Genomic DNA, 10822 nt, shown 5'->3' on the forward strand with positions numbered 1-10822 from the left:
TTCTAGGATTGGGGCCTATTAAGGGAAATGCAGAAAGGATGTCACTGTACCGCGTGGTCTGGCAATTTGTAACTACTATTTGTATTATATGTCATCCATCTATTTTGTATTTGTTTAACAATGAAATTGATAGTGTTATACTGCTTGTTTATTAAATTTTGTTCAACGAGAATAATGTATATCTTGTCTTTTATATCGAAGCAAAACCTATGTTTGTCAATATTACGATACGTTCCTAAACTGTGATATAAGATAGTCTACCCACACGTTTGTTTACGTCTCCTAGCGTATAATTAATGTACACACAAGGATAACTTCGTTATATCACAATCATTAATCATTTGTCGGTAGTTGAACGCAGGGTATTTAAAATTTGTGTGTGAACCAAGGGGGATAAATTGCACTGCAAATACTTTGGTTTCATATAGATATTGAGATCGAAACTTCATTTACTTCCCTTCCATTTGGAGGAAACTATTTTTCATAGATAATACATTATATACAAGTATAAAGATTCTATATAAATAATACAAATTTTATAGAAATAATGTAAATTTCATATAAATAATATAAATGCTATAAACTTATATAAATGGTATAAGTTCTATACAACTGCTGTGTCAGTGATACAACAAATAATGAAACAAAATTCCAGATCGAGTCAATAAACAAATAAGACAAATTATATTACAATAACATATCGAATTATATGGAAAACATTTCTTTTTTCTGTATCAATAGACATTTTGCTCTTATAGAAAGTAAACTCCAAAGACATTCGCTCCCATAGTGAATCTAGTACAAGTGATATGTACAATATCTAGTTTTATAAACAGGATCTGGTCCTCAGATTGTGTCCGGCTAACAGCGGACAATCCCGGCACAAGACTACAGACACCCCGGGAAATCCGAAAGAGGAATCTAAAATGACAGAATCAAAATGGTGACATCAGTAGTGGAATGAACTGCTGTTGATAGCACGCTTACAATGATATCGTCCACGTCTACATTTCCATTTCATTTTCATCCTTTTTACAACATTTTATAGAAATGGTTAAAGACCTTGATTCGACATTAGATGAAATGCTTACTTAATTGATACTTAAGGGTGTGGTACACATTGGGTATTTTGAAATATCATTCAAGTAAAAGATGTTGATGAATTTTCCGATGTATAACAATTTTAGACAATAGAAAATACATTAAAAGAGGTGAAGGGCTGTAGAAACGCAACAAACTATACATATAAAAAATTATGAACTCCCAAAGAACCGAATGGCGAACCGGAAGCTGTTTTGCTTACGTTAACTACCTTGAAATTTGCAAAGATATATAGGTAGTTCCTAATACAGGCGGTTATACATGTATATGTATCGAAATATTGCCACGTGCAGTATAAAGTCGATTTGAAGGTTAACAAATTCAGAAAGTTCCGTATCATTGATTATGACAATGACTGACGGCCATGTTGACGGCCTAAGATGGTCTAAGGCACCTAGTTGTATCCCTGCTCTTATAAAATGACTGTAAAGTAGAGTATACTGTCGTATTCATTAAAATTTGGGTTAGTAATATCATAATAATGTAACTAACAACTACAATGGTATAACTCCTCTACTTTGGTCACGGTGGAAGTTCAGTCAATATTCTCATCTTATATTAGTCGTCGAGCTTTTAATATTACCGCATCTTTCAATCCAGTTTCGGAGACAACCAAACATATTTTACGACAAATCTGATACTATCTTCTAGACGATCAATACACATAGACCTTTTCAAAGTATTCACAAACATTCAATTCATTTAACTTTTCATCGGGGATGTAATATTTCGTTGTTAATTTCGTCGGTGTCGGGAGCCGTCGGTCAGAAAGCCGTAAATGACTATTGCCTTTCCGGGTAATTTTTGAAAATTTGCATATTATCATCAAATAGGCGATAATGATCAAACTGAAGTGTTTTGTCTTCTACGTGCGTGTTAACCTATATGAGGTATTTTAACATTATACATATATGTTAACGACTCCGCCAAGGAACTTGGCACCGTTTAGATAACTTCAAATGATATTTAGAATACATATTAGGGCATCAAATAAGTAGAGTAAATGTATTGCAAACATACACAGCAACAATGTTCTCTTGAATGATATAGTCATCATTTATAGTTACCAACACTTTTATGACATCCCTTTGCGGGACATATATCAGGGGAAAACATTATGGATAATATAGTTTATTCAAATTCTGCATCAGTTATTCAGTAAATAATGAAGCATGGCAAATTTGAAATTATATAAAGTTAATAAACTCATATCAAGTCTATACAAAACCATATCGAACAGTGGAACACTGATGAGTTATATCCATAATTGAACTTCTAGCTCCCGAAATAAACAGCTTTTATTGTCAGACTTGGTGCTACGGAACCATAACGATTCTACATCGCTGACAGCATACACACTAAATGACACAAACATGTATAAAATGGCAACCACGGTATACATAGAAATATATCCAGTTAGCATCAACAAATGGCACCCATGGAATATTTAGACAAGTGTCATTTACACTAAGGCCTGGCATCAAAATATATACAGATATCACAGATAAGCAAAAAATGTATGTAACCACCTTAATTAAAATGTAGTGTATATTAAAACATATATATATATATAAAGTACACGGATAAAGTGTACCTATAATAAGTACAAATCTAAAGTTAGGAAAAGACATCATTTAAATATCTCTGTTTAGAAACACTGCTGGCATTTCTTATATTTTCATATAACCTGTTTAATAGATTGGAACACGTGTACACAAATGAGCATTTAAATCAAATTATTTTATTTTGTTGAAAATAAGCTAAGCATAAAAGTTCCCTCACTTTAATGTAGCATTATGCCAATGCGTACATGATAGCGGTTTATTTTGACTTCTCTGATGTTTGGTAGAGGTTTATCTAAAACACATGCATCAAGGAATTATTTGAGACACACGCGAAACATAAATGACTTTTGTTTGGTAATATATTGTGTTCATGAGATCTCATTCTAGAACGCAAGTTTCGCATCCGTGTGTAGTGAATGGATTTTGTGCAACTTTAGTTGCATCACGTTTCCACCTTTAATCTAAAAGATAAGAAAATTCAAAACATTTGAAGGTTGATAATAGCGTAGTGTAATGTTTAGTATTGTATCAAATATACAGCAGCATTTGCCTTTTGTTTTCAATCGATTATAAATACACTCCTTGTTTGAGATGTGCCACGTCTATCTGTATCGCGTAACCTAATTTAAATGTTCATCATCACATTAACCACGATTGTATTAAATTTTGATACAAGTCTGTAGTATCTGTCATTCAGAATATAAAATGCTTGTCCTTGGTAGAAAATTTTATTCTGAGAGAATGAAGCACAACCAGGTACAGCGACGTTGGCAGAAATGTAGAATTCTACTTATTCTTATCATTTATTTTCCTTATCATTAGGATAGTTCCCATCTTTTATTAAATTGTCTGCGATTTTCAACTTCAAAGTCTTGGCTTTTAAGTCATTTAATTTCTGTGGTACTTTACCAGAAGGAAGTACCCGCATCAATGAAGTTCTGGTTTTACAGAAAAATACTATTCCAAATATATTCGCTCCTATAGTGAACGCAGCCGAAATGACCTGTACGATATCTAGTCCCAGGATCAGGATTTGGTCCTCGGAACATGTTCCGGCCGAACAAATGAACAACCCCGACACAGAGGCGACGAAGGACATTACTCCAAAAACCACACACGCCACGGAAAATCCTAAGTGAAGAGGAAGCTAAAATGAAGGGAATAGATGACATCAGCAGAAGTCTGTAAGGAGCTCGGAAAATCTTGCTTCGTGTTCTTTAGAAAGATTGGAAGACATTCCAGCTTACACTGGTCAAATATGTTAATTTCTTAATTAAAAAAGAAAAAGTTAAATAATCAGTATGACTTTGTATTCCAGAACTCAAGTGACTGTTAAATCCCATGGGCACTATATTAGAAAACTTTTCAATTGGGAACGTACATTATTCTTGTAGTTGACGAAAGCCAACACTGGATATGAAAAGTATGTGTTTAAATGTTTCATTAAGCCATCAAACACCTTTTATTATAATTTCAATACGCAAGATATATAATTTGTTATATTTAAAAGTGTTTTGCTTATGATTGATATCATGTTCACTATTTTCCCTATCTACATTTCTATTGATCTTTTATCTATATCACAATATTGCTATAGCTATGGTGAGTAAGGCTTCGGCATATACTGTATTTCCTACTAAATTCATAATCTAAATGTGATATCAACTCGTGTGTATTTTGTGCAGTCCTAAGGAACTAAAACTGAACTTTCAAACAGAATATCCGATGGAAATTATCTTTATACAAACCATAATTCAATGGAAAATATATTTAGTCAGTCTGTCAATATCAATGGTTTATATTGAAAGAACTTGGGTGTTTATGTATCTTTAAGCTTATCAAAATGTAATTAGTAGTAGAATGCTCCTATGTGACCATTTCAAAGAAACAGATGTTTTAGTGTATATGCTTATGTTTAAGTTTGTACTTTCTATCGATAATGTCAAATGCTAAATTACTTCAACCCTGTCAACCTGTCACACACGTAGATGTGTTTCATTAAAGTATTTACCTTTTAAAACTGTTCATACCCAAAAAAAACATATAAGACAAGATCACAAAATAATCAAATTAGAATTGTAATTAACGTTTTAAAGACAGATAGCTGTCAATTATAACAAATCACTTGTATAACATCTACTTTCCAAAAATCGAAATATATCTTGACACTCACAAATGTATTGATATTGCCACAACAGATTATTTTTAGGTTCCAATATATTTATTCTGTTATATACTTCATAACGTACACAACATTTCAGTATGGTAGGTGGATTATCATTCTGTAGACGTGCTTGTATTTTTCCGAACGCCAGACCAATTACAGCAGGAACGATAATCTGTCAATGTAAATGAAAAACATCGTCGAAATGTTCTTGTGTTTCATTGAAGCATTTGAAATAGTCAGTACATGTGTTTGAAATTTGCAAAAACTATGTCTGTACAGACATTAGCATAAGTTGTCCTCGTTCAACAGACATATCAACAGAAACGAAGCTACAAATCAAGGAAAATGAACAGCCCATAAACAAAACACAAGAAAAATAAAGAGAAATCACAAAAATGCGAACAAAAGAAAAATTCAAAGACAGACATACTAAAGCTTACCTGTATTTGAGTCAGTTCCACCAGCCATACCTACATGTACCTACGTGGGTAACGCCCTGGGTACCTACCATTACGGATGATAGTGTGTTAAACACTGTAGACAATATGAGTGGCACTGATTTCTCAGGATCTGACGCTGTCGCCTTGACTACGGATACTCCGATGGAGAAAAAACTCCAAATAATCGTCAGTATGGCAGTTGTACGAAATGCTCGTTTGAATTTGTTTGTAACAGGTGTTGGCTTATCTGGATAAAACACAGTACAAATTTACAAAAACGTCCAAAAATATGCTTATGTTCACAGTTCAAATTCTCTCATAACTATATGTTATTATTTGTTATTTGAAATACAATAACATAATTTTCGTGTTCTTCAGTGTAAACTGTAAGACAACTAATACATGCATATCGTATAACACGAGTTGAAACATTATTGTGAGGTAAAATACAAGATGCGCATTGACCTGTACCTGCTTCTAACGCAACTTTAAATTAGGCTGATTACCTCTTCATTCAAATATTAGAGCAGAATAGGTGTATTTAATTATACGCCATAGGTCCAATATCAGGTCGTTGTAGTTTCAAGGGTTAACCTATTTGACCCCTGTGACCTTGAATGTAGGCCAAGGTAATTCTATTGAATAAACTTGGTAACCCTTTATCCCAGCATGCTACAGATCCAAAAATAAGTCGGACGATAGATTTTGCCCGCCGCATTAGGTGTCAGATCAGCATCGCTTTAGGTTTTTAGGTTTTGGTTTTTTTTTTAAATAATTTTAATTTCAAAACTGATTCGTTAAGTTTCATGATTTTTGTAAAAATCTAAAACTAAAGGCTTACAAATTTTGATAGCTCAGTATAATGGATAATAAAACAAACTGGCAGCCATGTTTGTTTACCACAGAAACCTCTGTAAATTATAGTATGCAGTTTCATATACATATGCTTTGCAAATACAAAACAGAAAGTAAACATATGATTAAAATCTATAGTGTTATAATACCTTTACACTCTTCAACTTTTGTCCTGTCATCTTCAGTCTCGTTTAAATATCCTTCATTATTCTCTTCTGGTGATAATTTTGACGTTCGTGATGCTACTCTTTCTTCTAATCCAGTTTTCGACGCAAATAAACCTACTTTCCTTTTCAAACTGTCTGCTGGTGAAAGTACGGTCTTTGTAACATTGAGAATGCCACTAGGTATTTGTCTCTCAAATCTGTCCGTGAGTGAAGCTATTTGGCTCTGTATATCAACACTTTTGCCATTTCTCTGTAAAGGTTCAACCTTCAAACCTTCAGTAGGAGCCTTATTCTCTGAAGAGGTGTCAGGATTCGAATGTTTAATATTTGCGTCTTGAGAACTATGTTCTCCCTTCAATATATCATGAACATCTTCAGATGAAATACTATCATTGGCAGATATGGTTTGACAGCAAGCTTTTCTCTTCAATATATCCGGCAAATCGTCAGGAGAAATATAATCAGCGTTTACACAAGATGGCGATGAATCAGTATCGATTCCATCGTGAGTGTCAGGTTTGTGTTGGGATAAGGATGACAGGTCTGGTTTATTTTTCTCAGTATTTTCCGTTTGACAATTAATGACATTTTCTGGTTCAATCCATACAGATCTACCAGAAAAATGGCGCACAACATCCGGGGCGTTAGTAACGTAACTACTAGGTATGTTCTCTCCATTCTTGTCCAGTATTTCCTCAGATTCGAAAATGTTTGCATTACTGAAGTGACTATCGTTGGTTTCTTGAATGACTGTTTTAAAATCACACGGAAAGTTGTCAACATCTCCTTGCTCAAAGTCCTCCAAGACTGAAGTTGTCATTTCAATTGACCACGGTGAAATTTATGTGTAATATCTCCAGTGAAATTGTAGTGCTCTTAAATTTAATGAAATGTTAATGAATGAATAAGAATTCGTGTACAAAGGACACGCGTGCGAATAGCACCTTTAAACAGCTATATGCCGAATAAGGAATACAATACTTCTTGTGTCTTCTAGAACTTTTCATTGGTGTTACGGGCTAAAAGTGTGAAATCCATGATATAAGACCTCCCAACAACTGAAAATTTGTAATTTAAGTACAACTTTTTCTTATAAGTAGCATATTGATTGAATATTTATGTTTCCTGGTTATTTATAAAGTGATTATCCATTTTCTGTCTACCAGTAAAAGCATGTCAAGCTTCTCACATTCCTGATGACGCCACCACGCCACCTAGCGTCAACCACTAGAGTGACCAAGATGGACAGTGGTCATCGAAAGCTCGCGGTAAGCTGAAAAAAATAAACGTTAAATTCAATCTCATAAAAAGTATACGATATGTAAGTCCGATAACAAACTGAAAGCCTGAAACACACACTATTACTTCATGCACAAGTTTTGCACATACAAAAATATTTAAAATTTAAAGGAACACTGTCAGTGATCAACAGATTAAATGCCAATAGTTAAATTCACTGGGTCTCTTCGTTGGAATGGAACAATCATGCTATGTCCTAATTATGCATGATTGAACCTGTGAATCAGGTCACTGCTTCACTGTGCATTGCTGTATAGGCAATTTGTCATTCAACGGCAGGTAATGTCTGTAATATTTTCATTTTAAATATATGCACATACAATCTACACACATTATGCGAACGTTAAACAAACTGCTTAATATGTAGCTTCTAACCACATCTAACCACATGTATTTAACTTGCCTTTATGTATGATTTTTAATTCTATACTCTCACATGCGTTTAAGCATGTTTTTGCCATTTTAAATTATTTAACTTGCCATTATCTATGATTTTTAATTCTATACTCAAACAGGCGTTCCATTAACAATAATAAATAAAAGAGATTGTTACAATAAGTCGGTAACCACAATGATTTTCTAGTATTTAGAGTGAGCCATTAACATATGAATATACTGACCTATACATTTATTTATATGTACGTTACTACATACGATGTGGTTAGTAGCTACATTTGAGTGATCGGCAATTAAGCTTTCTACTATGTCTGATCACCTTATATCATAATATTCATTATTATGTACTGATAGATTATATATTCATCGCGGAACGTTTCGACTTTTCGATTATGAAACTATACCAACAATTGATTAACATTTCTATCATCAAATAGTTCGGAATTATCGTTGTACCATGATATTCTGGCGTGTTATTTCAATATTCTTAGCCAATATATTGTATGTCATTGATTAACATTGCCAAAAGCAGTGCTTCTTAAACCCCATAAAAGCTGAGATGGAGTAGTGAGGATATTTGTAAAAACCATTACACTTCATGCCTTTCAAAACTAACCGATACTGAGGTTTTAAGTCAGTATTTTCCTTCGATATAGTATTCAAATAATTAGTTAACTTTAGAATGTACGTAGCTTTGCATGTAGGAATACCTTAAACACTTTTCATTGCTTCAGAGCATGTTTAATAACAGCACCTGGTCGACCATCCTTCCTCATCAAAGGTACCCCAGAACGGCCTCCAGAGGTGATCAGGATCTAGCCGTGATCTGGTAAATGTCCTATTCCTCTCTTGACTTCGACGACTCAGCGGTGGTGAGTATACTGCCCCACTCATTTAGAGCGAAATCACTTGGAAAGTTAAAGATAAGTAAACCTATTATAAACCACATAACGGTTTTTACAGACATGTCGTAGCATAACGCACTTCATTTGTCCTTAATATGTCAAAGTCAGACTGCATGGTCACATGTACGCATCATTGAGCATGTGTATTAGGTCATAATGATACGCGTTATTCATTTATTGACACGAAAGAACATTACTGTAGTTTTTGTTGCGAAAATTCACACAACACAACTTTAACGACCTATATATAAATTGTAAATATGTCGAATTTGAACTGTGAATATGCATTATTATGCGATTCATATTATATGTGACAATGGAAAATTGCATTAGTGTATTACCAAATTGGCTATATAATGACTACCTATTTTTACCTACAAATGCAAATCAGGAAAATTTTACACTTATAAATTAAGCGTTTCTAATAAAATGTCTTGAGTGCGAAACCAATATATTTGTAATAACGTTGAAGTGAGAATACTACAACACACATGTACGTTGAGATGAAATTGTTAAGGTTTGATGTATATATGTAATAAACATGTGTCTGACTTACTTTGTACTTTTAGATGAGATTTAAAACATCAGGAACAATAGAAAATACGTATCAGTAAATGTATATCCATATAAGCATAAAAGTGTTTACATATACTCATTCAAGATACAATCAACATAATTTAAATCCACATCGGGATTCTTATATTCGTAGTTTTTTACTACCTGTTTTATTAATTTGAAATTGAGAAATATTTATACCAATTTCAGACTGGTTAATGTAAGCGTCAAGATTGTACTGTATTTATTAGGCATAAATGAGTTGTTAAAGATGTGAGCGAAGTACTTTAGAGTGTGTACCAGGCAGCGCGTGGATCCTAAACTGTCTGTTCGATACCTCCCAATCACACCTGTCCGGGATGTCACTGGCTGTTTGATACCTCCCTGTCCGGGATGTCACTGGCTGTTCGATACCTCCCTGTCCAGGATGTCACTGGCTGTTCGATACCTCCCTGTCCAGGATGTCACTGGCTGTTCGATACCTCCCTGTCCGGGATGTTACTGGCTGTTCGATACCTCCCTGTCCAGGATGTCACTGGCTGTTCGATACCTTCCTGTCCAGGATGTCACTGGCTGTTCGATACCTCCCTGTCCAGGATGTCACTGGCTGTTCGATACCTCCCTGTCCAGGATGTCACTGGCTGTTCGATACCTCCCTGTCCAGATGTTACTGGCTGTTCGATACATCCCAATCACACCTGTCCGGGATGTCATTGGCTGTTTGATACCTCCCTGTCCAGATGTTACTGGCTGTTCGATACATCCCAATTACGCCTGTCCGGGATGTCACTGGCTGTTTGATACCTCCCAATCACACCTGTCCGGAATGCCACTGGCTGTTTGTTACCTCCCAATCACACCTGTCCGGAATGCCACTGGCTGTTTGTTACCTCCCAATCACACCTGTCCGGAATGCCACTGGCTGTTTGATACCTCCCAATCACACCTGTCCGGAATGCCACTGGCTGTTCGATACCTCCTTGTCCGGAATGTCACTGGCTGTTCGATACCTCTCGATCACACCAGTTTCGGATGTCACTAGCTCAATATCGTCACACTGAATCGGCGTTATTTGATATATAAGTGATCAGTTCGTTTTACTGATGAGTTTAGGTATCCTGGTTGTTGAGTTTAGTGACCAGATTTTCCAACACACCATTGACATGCAGTGTCATTTTTGACATACGAGGCTTTATTGAAGAACTTTAGAGTCTTTAACTAACAAAACATTTATTGACCATGTCGATAGGATATACACTGTAGAACTTGAAATCAATAACACTGCAGACCCTTCAACATCAGCCGCTTACCTCAATCTTTACATTAACTTTACAAAAGTAACCAGCCGGGAGAGCTTACAACTTAGCTATAT

The sequence above is a fragment of the Pecten maximus genome, chromosome 2 (genome assembly GCF_902652985.1).
Source record: "Pecten maximus chromosome 2, xPecMax1.1, whole genome shotgun sequence".
NCBI lineage: Eukaryota > Metazoa > Mollusca > Bivalvia > Pectinida > Pectinidae > Pecten > Pecten maximus.